The following is a 12846-nucleotide window of genomic DNA, read 5'->3' on the forward strand; positions in this document are numbered from 1 at the left end:
TTTTTATTTAAGTATAATCAGCATGCAGTGGGGAAACACAGGAGGGTAACTAAAGGCTCTGTAATGAGGAACGAGATCCATCAATCATAGAAACTTAAACTGGAAACAACCTATGATGTTCTATAAAACAAGCAAATTGATCCTTATATAAGGAAACTGATGATGTCAAGTTGAGACTCCTAGCTTCCAAGCAAAAAAAAAAAAAAACCAACTCTGACAGACTGGGTTTTCAAGCTTTATATTTAAAGGTTGTTATATCTCAGCAGGCAATTGATGAAATTAACAAATGTCAATTTTTCTACATATGTAAAATAGAAACCTAAAAGCAGTTTTCTTAATTTTTTTTTTTTTTTTTATTTTAAGTAGGCCCCATGCCCCATGTGGGGCTTGAACTCACACCCCTGAGATCAAGAGTCGCATGCTCTACCAACTGAGCCATCATGCACTCCCTGAAATTGTTGGTTTTTAAATACTAGCTGCTTTACAAGATATCCATGAGCTGGATTCATTTTAATTATAAGGCATAATAAAACAGAATTTATCATTAAAAGTTATCTTTAAACTTTAGTAATTCAATTTTGAACTAAACTGAAGGACAGAGATACAGTCCTTACAATTTAGAATGCCATTCATATGCTACTAATATTTTTAACATCAAAATTCTTTAGAAGGTTATTACAGAACTTTAGAAACTAGAATGTTAGTAAAATGAGACATAAAGCCACTTAACTACCCTGACCTTGGCAATGTCTTCATTCCTTTATCCAACTACACAGTGCTCTCATTTTAATTAAGATGACACAAAAATTGGTTTGAGAAATTTTCATGAAGTAAAAGACACTGGTAAGAGACTATACTTCAAAGAGTTAATTTCCAAGATCATGAGATACCATAGCCTGAGAGCCCAAAAACTCATGGTTTTAAAACTTCTGTCATTAAAGATGAATTTGTTTTGAATAACCCTACACATTTTTTCACTGCTGGGGAATGTCATCTCAAAGATTAGCTTTTTTATTTTTAATTTTTATTTATTTATCCTGAAAGAGAGAGAGAGAGAATGCATGCACGTGAGCAAAGCAGGGACAAGAGAGAAGGAGAGAATCTCAAGCAGGCTCCACGCTGTCAGGGCACAGGCTGCTGTTAGCGCAGAGCCAACAGGAGGCTCAAACTCATGAACAGCGAGATCATGACCTGAGCCAAAATCAAGAGCTGGATGCTTAAGCCACTGAACTACCAGATGCTCCTCCGTTAGCTTTTCTTAAGGCCCTTTCTACAGTGGGTCATAAGAACAAGATGAGATGTAAAAGCATCTTATTTTTGAATGTTACTCAGATTGGAAATGACAGAAAAAGTAACTGACCAGGCAAGAAAAAAAAATTTTGAAGAAAAATGGACAGAGCCTTAAGTATATGTAATATATCAAGGGGCACCTGGGTGGCTCAGTTGGTTAAGCAGCCGACTTCAGCTCAGGTCATGATCTTGCCATTCGTGAGTTTGAGCCCCGCATCGGGCTCTATGCTGACAGCCCAGAGCCTGGAGCCTGCTTTGGATTCTGTGTCTTCCTCTCTCTGCCCCTCCCCGGCTCATCCTTTCTCCCTTCCTCTCTCTCTCTCTCTCTCTCTTTCTCTTTCTCTCTCTCTCTCTCTCTCTCTCTCTCTCACTCTCTCACTCTGTCACTCGCTCTCAAAAATTAATAAACATTAAAAATATATATATATCAAATGGTCTAACAAACATGTAATCGGAGTCACAGAAGTCAGAATGAAGAAGAAAAAAATACTTGAAGTAATAATGGCCCAAACTTCCTCACCCAACTTTTTCAAAACACCAATCTAAACCCTGAAGGAGATCAAAGAATCCCAAGGAAAACAAATACAAAGAAACCTAGACCAGAGTCTAACCATTTAAAAACAGAAAATCTTAAAGGTAGCCACAGGGGAAAAAAGACCATACATACAGAGGAACAAGGATAAAAGTCACCTTTTCGGACACAACAATAAAACAATGGAACAACATCTTTAAAGCCCTGCACTACCTTCCGGTGGGGACTACCTCCCACGAGGACATGCCCCTTACAAAAGACTTGCTCCGTTCCTCCAGGGAAGAAGAGAGGCAGCACCACAGGAAGTAGCACCTGGTGCGGGACCCCAACTCCTGCTTCATGGAAGCGAAGTGCCCAGGATGCTATAAAACCACCGCCGTCCTCGGCCATGCATCAACAACAGTCTTGTGTGCTGGCTACACCGCTGTCTTTTGCCAGCCTCACAGAAGGAGGCGTGTTCAGACGGAAGCAGCACGTAGCACCCTGAATCAAGATGCATGGGAAATCACTCAAGAAACATTTCAGATAGATAGATAAAGTGCTGAAATAAGAAACCGTCAAGCCACAATTTTACAACCAGTGAACAGTCTTTCAAAGTTAATGTGAAATAAAAACATTTCCAGATAAAAGTTGAGACAATTATCCACAGACACTTCAGTAAATAAAAGGATATCTATCCTTCGGACTAAGGGGAAAGGACAGCAGGTGAAAACTCATCCATAAGAATGAATGAAGAGCATCAAAAGCGTCTTTTGCCAAACAGGTGGTTCTCTTTCCTTCTGCGATTTGCTCTCAAGTCTAAGATCCTCACGGACAAGACAGTACAAAGTAGTTTTAAATCTTGATATTTCGGGAAACAGACTCTGGCTAATGCACTACTGAGCTAAGGGAACTTCCACAACTTTACAAATGTACTAGAGGACAATTTAAAATGTGTAGATCTCTTTATACACCTAAAGGAGATGACTTCTTTAGAGCAGACTACAGAAAAAGATGAATAAGCAAAACAGAATTACATAGGACTGAATGAAATTTAGTGAAGAAATTTAACTGCTGTTTGATTTGGATTATTATTTAATGTTTTCTGATGGGTAAATGAGAAAGCCCCTTTTTCTTTTTCATCTACCTCTAGCCCTCAATTTAACAAATTACACTTACCCAAACTAAAAACACTTTTGCTTTTAATTTTTTTAATATTTATTTTTGAGAGAGAGACACAGAGACAGAGAGAGACAGAGACAGAGCACATGTGGGGGAAGGGCAGAGAAAGAGGGAGACACAGAATCCGAAACAGGCTCCAGGCTCTGAGCTGTCAGCACAGAGCCCCACACAGGGCTTGAACCCATGAACCGAGAGATTATGACCTGAGCCGAAATCAGAAGCTTAACCGACTGAGCCACCCAGGCGTCCCCAAACTGAAAACACTTTAAAGTGGCACCTGATTCTAACTCTTCAAATGTCAGAAGTGGATGCGTGCATGTGCAGGCATGCTCCTGAATAAAAAAGTAAAGACTCTCCTCTCTACTTTCCATGCCATTGTTTTGCAAAGGTTTAGTAAAAATTTGTCAATCGATTTACCAGGGTAATTCATTGGACAACTGAGACCATTATCTTGAATGGTCATAACTGAGAGAACCATTCTCATTTAATCAGGCATGAAAAGCCTACCATTAACAAACAAAGACTGCGCATAAGTCAATGCATATGAGCCTGGTACCTATTCTTAGTTTTTAGGAACCAAGGTGGAAGGAAGGTTACGTTCAGAGAGGCCCAAGACTTAGTAACTTTAGGGAACCTGGAAAAGAGATGATTTCCCTCATGGTTATACGTGAAATCTGGTACCGAGAGTTGGTTTGGATTGGTTTCCTAGTCCCGAGATACAAGAACAAATAAAAGAGACTTGGAAACATCAACCCTATCTTCCTCAGGAAAACTTTCAGACAGAAATTAATCCTGTAGCCTCAAAAGTTGCTCCATAAAATATGCACAGGGGCACCCGGCTGGCTCAGTTGGTAGAACATGCAACTCTTGCCTCTCAGGGTCATGAGTTCAAGCCCCACATTGGGCACAGAGCTTACTTTAAAAAAAAAAAAAAAAAAGGCTCAAAGACACTTTTAACAAATACATATTTTTGCACCTATGTTAAAAAATAAAAAAAAAAAAACACTGTAACTCAGCCAAAGCATGAGGAGAGCCTTTTTTTAATGAACTCAAGAATCAGCTATGGGACTTCTGCTTTAATTCGAGAGAGTAACAAACTCTCATCCTACTGTGAACAAGACAAATCATAAGAACAAACTATATTCAGATATCAGAGAACAGGCAGTGAAAAACTGTTGTCCCGGAGATTAGGGAAACATTTGAGGAGAAAGGGGCAACTGCTAGTACCCAGTCTTTTCTGCTAGAAAGCAATTTCCACATCACAGCACAGAAAGAGGGACCCAAAAAGAGCCCAGCAATCTTGAATTGACAAGACAATGACCAGAATTCAGGATGTCCCAGCAGGGCAGTTTCTCAGAGTGATTGAAAAATTGTAGGGATTCACACACTGATTCTGAAATTAGTATCAAAATGCAAAAGCCGTGGATTAGCCAAAGCAATCGCCACCAAAAAAGAAGTTGAAAATTTCACATCACTTACTTTCAGACCTTACTATAAAAGCTATAGTAATCAGGACAATGTATGTGGGCATAAGGATTGATCAGTGGAAGGGAAAAAAGACCAGAACAAGATCCTCGTGTATACAGGCAGTTGATTAAGTTACCAAGACAATACAATGGAAAAAGGTTAATCTTTCCAATAAACAGCTCTGGAACAGAATACCCACATTTTAAAAATTGATCTTCAATCCTTTCTTCACACCATACACAAAAATTAAATCAAAATGAATCACAGACCTATATATAAAAGCTAAAAGTATAAAAACTTCTACAAGAAAACAGAAGAGAAGATCTTCATAACCTATGGGGAGGCAAAGATCTCTTAATACATCAAAAAGCACTAATCACAAAAGAAAAATCTGATAAATTGTACTTGAAAATTCAAAATGCCTGTACTTCCAAAATATTAAGAAAATAAAAAGGAAGGACAAAAAAAAGATGAAATTACCCTTAAAAGGTATCTGGTAAAAATTTGTAGCCAGAATATATATTCTTTTTAAACTTTACAATAAGAAAACAAACTGCCCAATTTTTAAAAATGGGCAAAACATTTAAATAGACACCTTATAAAAGAAGAGATAAATGTGGTTAATGAGAAACTATTCTATCATTACTCATCATGGAAATGCAAATTAAAGCCACAATGCAATAACACTACCAATCCCATTAAAATGGTTGAAATTTAATAAGTGAAAATACCCAATAGGAACGATACAAACTTAACTTTTACCTTGCAGGTGCAATAAAAGGGGTATAGTCACTTCAGAAGAGTTTCACATTTTCTTATAAAGGTAAGCATACACTTAACTAGAATTTAAATTAAAAATTGAAACAAAAAAAACAAATAAATAAAAGCTATGTCTTCTAATTAGAATTGAAATGAAAAATTGAGGGGTGCCTGGGTGGCTCAGAGGGTTGAGCATCTGACTCTTGATTTCAGCTCAGGTCATGATTTCAGGGTGATGGAGTCGAGCCCCTCATTTGGTTCAGGGCTGGGCATGGAGTCTGCCTGAGATTCTCTCTCCCTCTGCCCCTCCCCTGCTTATACTTGTCCTCTCAAAAAAACTTAAACAAAAACAAATAGATAGGCTAAGCATACACTTGACATTAAGACCCTGCAATTCTATTTACTCAAGGGGGAGGGGGGGGGATGTATGCAGAGACCTGTACTTGAATGTTCACAGCAACTTTATTCATCATAATAGCCAAAAACCAGAAACTAAAAGTTGTGGTATATTCCCACAATAGAATACTACTCAGAAATTTAAAAAAACTACTGCTACATGCATTGATGTGGATGCATCTAAAAACTATACCCTGTGAAGTGAAAGGGCTTTTACAGTGTGACTATGGAGAAACACAATAGGCTCTCCCACCCTGCTCGTTGGAATTTCAAATGGTGTAATCCTTATGGACTCACTGTGATTTAATGATATCTAACAAAAACAACATACACATTTACCCTTTAACCCAGCAGTCTCACCTCTAAGAATTCATCAATCATGAAGGTACATTCCCAAAACACAAAAATGTATATTCACAAAGTTACCCACTACAGCATTATTTTCATCACAAAATACTGGAAACAACCTATATACCTATACATAGGATGCTGCTAAATAAACTATGCAATATGCATGTAATGAAAACTATGTAAAAAATAGATGAGACAGGGGCTGGGGGAGGGAGAAGGAATTATCACTCTAAAGAGTATAGAGTTTCATTCTAGAAAGATGAAAAATGTTCTGGAAGTGAATGGTGTGATAGTCACAAAAGAATGTGAATGTATTTAATGCATTAAATGGCTATTTTAAGTTTTATATACATTTAACCACTTTTTTAAGTAAGCTCTAGGCCTAACATGGGGTTTGAACTCACAACGCTAAGATCAAGAGGTGCACTGGGGCACTTGGGTGACTCAGTTGGTTAAGCAGCCAGCTTTTGATTTCAGCTCAGGTCACGATCTCACGGTGTGAAATTGAGCCCCGTGTCAATCTGTCAAGGGCTCTGACAGTGGGGACTCTGCTTGGCATTCTCTCTCACCCTCTCTCTCTCTCTGCCCCTCCCCTGCATGCGAGTACATGCTCTCTTGATCAAAATAAATGAACTTCAAAAAAAAAAAAAAAGAGAGTTGCACACTCCACCAACTGAGCCAGCCAGGCATCCCTAAATTTTACCACGATTTTTACAAATGAATGGGAAAGATCCCTTTGATGTGATATGGTCTATTTCCAGGAGATATTAATAAATGAAAACAGCAAAATACACAGAATTCTACGTCTGTGTGGATTCCCAGTATGTATGCCTATTAAATTTTATTTTATCCTGTTTAAATTAAAAAAAAAAAAAAATACAGCAAAGCACAAAACAGTATGTGCAACATGCTACAATTTTTGTGTAAACAAAAAGTAAAAAGAAAATAACATGTATCTGCTGGTGATTACCAAAAGAAATGCAGGGAAGGCTGAACTCAGAACAGTGAGGTTGGTTACCTATGAGAAATGAGGGAAATGGGATGGAAAAAATACAGAAGGGAAGTGTATCTTCTGTATAATTTTAACTTTTGAAACCATGTTCGTTTTCTACAAATTCAAAAAATAAATCCCATCAGGAGTGCCTGGGTGGCTCCATCAACTAAGCATCGGACTCTTGATCTCAGCTCAGGTCTTGATCTCAGGGTTGTGAGTTAAGTCCACGTTGGGCTCCGCACTGTGTGTGAGGCCTAATTAGAGAGAGAGAGAGAAACAGACAGACAGACAGACAGACAGACAGAAGTATAAATATACTTCTGCTAGTATATTATAACTAGTCCTCACAAGGTGAAATATTAAAAAGCATAAGTAAAAGTAAAGGAAAAATAAAAATAATAGACAATCAGAATGAGAATGAGAATGAGCATTAACAAAACCCTGAAACTCAAACAAATAAATGAACCTGATTTTATTTCGAACGAATACCGTAACTACCTTATGCAGAAAGAAAGAGCAGGAAGTAAAAGTAGGGAAGGGAGGGGAGGGGAGGGGAGGGGAGGGGAGGGGAGGGGAGGGGAGGGGAGGGGAGGGAGAAAGGAGAGCTGATTCAAGCAATTTAAGAATACAGTATTTATTGGGGCGCCTGGGTGGCGCAGTCGGTTAAGCGTCCGACTTCAGCCAGGTCACGATCTCGCGGTCCGTGAGTTCGAGCCCCGCGTCAGGCTCTGGGCTGATGGCTCGGAGCCTGGAGCCTGTTTCCGATTCTGTGTCTCCCTCTCTCTCTGCCCCTCCCCCGTTCATGCTCTGTCTCTCTCTGTCCCAAAAATAAATAAAAAACGTTGAAAAAAAAAAAATTTTTTTAAAAGAATACAGTATTTATTTATTCTCAGTCTTGGGCAAGAGGGTTATGAGCAAGTGAAGAACTACATATAAATTGCCCGCTCACATGAAGTAAGTTTGTTTATTGTGGTGAAATGGGCAAAGTAATTCTGAAAGTATTTTAGATGTAGTATGTAGGACAGAGCGAATGAGTAAATGCACCGACAATGTTGGGAGCCAAGGTTCTCATGGCATAAAAAAGGGACATAAAAATGTGAAAAGATAAGTGCAAAGAGCCCTGTAGATAGGTAGTGAAGCTGGACATACTGATATAAAGTCACGATTTCTAACCCATGTATATGCATGTTACAATGAATGTGTTTATGTGCAAATATGTTTATGTATACAGGTATGTGTGTATAAACATGTGTATTTTACTAGCTCTCTAATACTATTCCCCACAAGGACACAGAGATTGATTAAAAGAGTTCCACTTTCCAAACCTAGGACAACTGGAGAACCAAAATAATTAGGTAATGAATTTACCAATTCAAAACCTAGGAATCCATGAGTCCAAACTGATATACAGGGCTTGTGATTACACATTAATGTCAAGGGCTGACTGGTGGTAGGAAAGGAATACTGGAATCAGAAAATAACCATTTTGGAACCATCACAGTGAAAAATTCGATCAGATAAGAATCATCAATGAATGCTAAATCTAGGGCAAACTGTGATGAGAAACATACTTGCACTGTCTCCCCATAAAATGCTTATTGCTTGCAAAAGAAGGAAAATAAACTATACAGTGGAGAAATCTGGCAACATCTTGGCCAAGTAATCAATATTAACATCAGAATAAGGGGCAAAAGACATCATGTGCCTCCAAAAGTTGTGCACCTTTCTCAGGATATCACATCACCTATACAGTATTCCAGCCAAGAATGCATAGCCTCAATCTAATCACAAGGCAACTGCCGACAAACATAAAATGAAGACTATTCTATTAAAAGGGGGAAGGGTTGTGTTCTTCAAAAATGTCAATGTCATAAAAGACAAAGAAAGGCTATGGAAAGATTCCAGGAAAAAGGAGGCTAAAGAGAAATAATAACTAAGTACAACACCTGACCCCAGATTGGATTCTGTACAGGAAGCAAGGGAAATGCTGTTAACAGACTTTATTAAGGTCAACTGATCAGACTGGAAGACAGACCATACATTTGTGTCAGCGTCCATTTACAAAGTTGATAAGTGTACAATAGTTATATAAGAGAATGACCCTATTCTTAGGAAATACCAAAGTGTTAGCAGAAAGAAGCTCAATATATGTAACTTCCCCTCAAATAATTCAGAAAAGAACTCTACCTGAGTAGAGAGAGTGGGAAGGAGTGACAGCACACACAGATGCAAATAATAAACAAGTGAGCAAATGTGGCTAGAGGATATTTAGATGTCCTTTTATACTCAATTTCCAACTTACAGAAGTTACTAGAATAACTTCCAAATAAAAGGGGTTTTTTTTAACATAAATACTACGGAGATAGTTATCTACTATATTCAGAATATAATGTATATGTATCATAATTGATGAAAGGATTTTGTGGGGAAATAGCAAGAGCAGAGACTGGATGGAGGCTTAGCCAGATTCCCAGATAAAGAACTGTTTCAAATGTCAGCGAAGGGAGTTTGTACTTTTCTTTCCGTAAGCCAGGGAATGGCAGCACAAAGCTTAGAGCATAGCAGAGACTTAATTAAAAGGGACGTACGTAAGGAAATTGTGTAAGCAAAATTTCAAGTGCTAGAAACAGTAGATAAGAGGGAATAAAGAGACATGTGAACAAATACAAGCCCGAAATTACGGGGTCTTGGCCTGGGAAGTTAAGATACTAGCAGAAAGTGGCACAAGTACAGAAGACATGAAAATAGAACACCAGACATCGCGCGTTTACTAAATTACTAAATGGATCAGGTTGGGGGCAGGGAGGAGCCAAAGATGACTCAGATTTCAAGCGGAGCTAACCATAAGAATGATGGTATTACTAACAAAAAGAAATGTAACTAGCTAAGCAAAGCATAACTGCTTTCTTGGCTATCAGACACCTTTTTCTATTCTCATTTCTCCTATTCTAGTGCAACAGGAGTTAGGAAAAGAGTTATTATATGTCAGCACACGCAAACTGGGGAAACTAGTCCTCACAAGGTGAAATATTAAAAATAAGTGGAATTTATTCAGATTTTGAACACACACCATTGAAATATACACACAGAAGGGAAAGTGGGCATGTTGAACCATAACACATAGTTCCCTGCCTCCCTAAAAAAGTTACGTTTGTATATATACACATATATGTACGAATATACACATATACTCACTCGCTCATTTTAAGACCATTCAGTCAACTCATACTATCGTTAAAGATAAAAACATGTAACACGAGTTTAAGATTAAATAATAAATGAAAGGAAATGGGTATCTTCACAGGATAAAGACAAAATTACAAAGGATTGAGTCAAAGTAAAACTGAATTACCTGGCTAACCAGTCAAATGACGTTCAAGTAGGAGCTTATTTTTATTGGTCTCTGACTCCACTGTTCAGCAAGTATTTTGATCCTGAGAACAAAAAAAAAGGGGAGGGGATGTTGAATTTTATTGCCCTTTCTTCATGTAAGTAGTATTATTAGTCACACACAAATTAACCTTTCCCATCATTCCCTTCTCTGGACATACATGAAATAAGCAAAAACAAAGCATGCTATCAAGTACAAGTCCTCCTAGGAATCTGAGGTGATGCCTTATTTTGCCACACAATACTACTTCTGTTTACGAAGTCCGGTGTAGCATATACAATATACCGTGTCACAGTTTGTAAACATGAATAATGCAAAACAGGAGATGAGGAAACCAACTCCTGTCCAAAAGAAATACTCAACAATTAGCAATTAAAAACAATACTGGTATCTTGGCAGAAGCGAATGCTTAAATACCCGAGTCCAAAGACAGAAATACCTACCAGATAGGTGGGTGGATGGATGCATAAAGCAAGCAAGCAAGCAAGCAATGAAGAAAAAAAGGAGAGAAAAACCATGGATGTTTTTCCCCCTCTTCTAGTAAAGACTGCATTTGGGCCACCAACAAGACATATTTTTAAATGGGAAAGGAAAATGAGGAGTTCTTCAAAATAATCTGCAATAGAATACCTGAACATATAAACAGCTTCTCTGTACTTGAGGAAATACAGAGCAGGCTATGATGCAACAAAAAAGTAAGCCAATAAAAAAAACATTCACCTTCACTTACAAACTTCCAAATGTAACAATACAGCAACAATCTGATTACCACCAACTCTAGAGGTGTATATATCAAGACAATAGCCCTAATTATGCCCCAAAGTTCATTGCATTCATGCTGGAATTTGCAGGTCTGTTGGAAAGGGGTGAAGAAAAAATTATGTATATACAAGTTCCATATCACAGCCTTGGCCAATCCACGTGGAGTAGAGAGGGACAATCAACCAGAACCTATCTGCATCATGCGAAGGGTCTGTTGCGCTTCTGAAACCCAATTTAAAGGTGAGAAAATTGAGGAGTGAGAAGGAAGCACATCATATGTTCACAAACGAAAAGGAGGAACATACAGGTAAGCATATCAATGCCACGCAATTAAAGTCTAAAAAAGAGCTATTATATCTACTAACATATCTATTTCTCATTACAGTATAGTCTCTGGCTTATAACGGAGATGTCAAAAGAGAGCTGGTTCTTGGAAAACATCTTCAATCCACGATAATATAACTACTTGTTAGCATAATGGTTTGAAGAGTGGAAGGTTTGGAGTACACCAGATCTAGACTTAATGCCCAGCTTTCACTTACGACCTAGATATTCAACTTCAAGGCTTTTTTTAAAGATTTTTTTTTTTAATTTTAAGTTTATTTATTTTTGAAAGAGACAGAGATAGCAGGAGTAGGGGAGGGGCAGCAAGAGAGGGACAGAGAGAGAGAGTCCCAAGCAGGTTCCACGCTGCTAGCACAGAGCCCAATGTGGGGGCTCGGACCCACGAAACCGCGTGATCATGACCCAAGCCAAAACCAAGAATTAGACACTTAACCGATGGAGCTACCCAGGCACCCCTCAACCTGAAGACTGCTTTGAGCCTTAGATTTCTCATTATAAAATGGGGATCACACCTATTAAGGCACTTGTGAACATTAAGTGAAATGCTTAAATTACTTACCAGTACCTGATGCATAAATGCTCAATAAATAAAAACGATTATTAGCCAACAAAAGACTATCTGACATCTGATTTAAGAATATCAAAGCACAGGGGCACCTGGGTGGTTCGGTTGGTTAAGCGTCCCCCTCCCTTTCCCTGCTCTCCTCTCTCTCAAAAAGAGAAGACAAAAAAATCCAAGCACATTGAAATAAAAACTGGGAGAAAATACAATCATTAGTTTTAGTGTCTAAATGAATTCAATGTTTTAGTACCTGAATTTTTATGATATCTAATTTAATTAGAAGAAGGTGAAGGGTGAAAGGAAGGCAGAGCTTCTATTAAGAAAGCCCAAGGTTTTCTGGCCTGGTTTTAAATCAAGTTTCATTTCAGCAATGGTTCTTTTGTTTTTGCTCCTTTTTCCAGGGGAAGGAGGAAGGTCGTGGGGTAGGGTTAGCATCTACAGAGCAGGATGAGTGGGGAGGAAAAGGAATTTGAGTCAGAACGTACGTGGTACCATAATGACTGGCCCAGGAAACGAGTACTGCTCCCTAGTATGGACAGTTGGCAAGAGAGCCTACATGAACACAAGTGTTCCACTGCTGGTGGGGACACCCAAAGGAGTGTGGACCCACGCTACTCTAACCCATAACCCCCGGGATCCAAAGAAACACTATCCACAAAATTTCCCCTCCCAAGAAGTGTGTAGTTGGGCTAGAGTGGTCCCCAGAAACTCACAGACAAACGACTGGCTTGCCTACCAGGACCCTGCAGGGGTAGATAGGCTAAAAAGTACTATACAACAGGGGTGCCGGGCTGGCTCAGTCAGAAGCGCATGTGACTCGATCTCGTGGCTCTGAG

At 38.7% G+C, this 12846-nt stretch overlaps 1 protein-coding gene across 12 annotated transcripts in view; it reads right to left on the minus strand.

Moving 5' to 3' along the window:
• Window positions 1-12846, minus strand: part of NCOA3 (nuclear receptor coactivator 3) — a 136428-nt gene that overhangs the window by 56022 nt on the left and 67560 nt on the right. For 11 of the 12 annotated variants that reach the window (XM_042980219.1, XM_042980217.1, XM_042980215.1 and 8 more), the window contains exon 2: window positions 10303-10384. The exons of the other annotated variant lie outside the window; for it this stretch is intronic. The gene's annotated coding sequence lies outside the window, so the exon portion shown is untranslated. The remainder of the gene's footprint in view (window positions 1-10302; window positions 10385-12846) is intronic. 12 annotated transcript variants of the gene reach the window in all.

The sequence above is a fragment of the Panthera tigris genome, chromosome A3 (genome assembly GCF_018350195.1).
Source record: "Panthera tigris isolate Pti1 chromosome A3, P.tigris_Pti1_mat1.1, whole genome shotgun sequence".
NCBI classification, from domain to species: domain Eukaryota; kingdom Metazoa; phylum Chordata; class Mammalia; order Carnivora; family Felidae; genus Panthera; species Panthera tigris.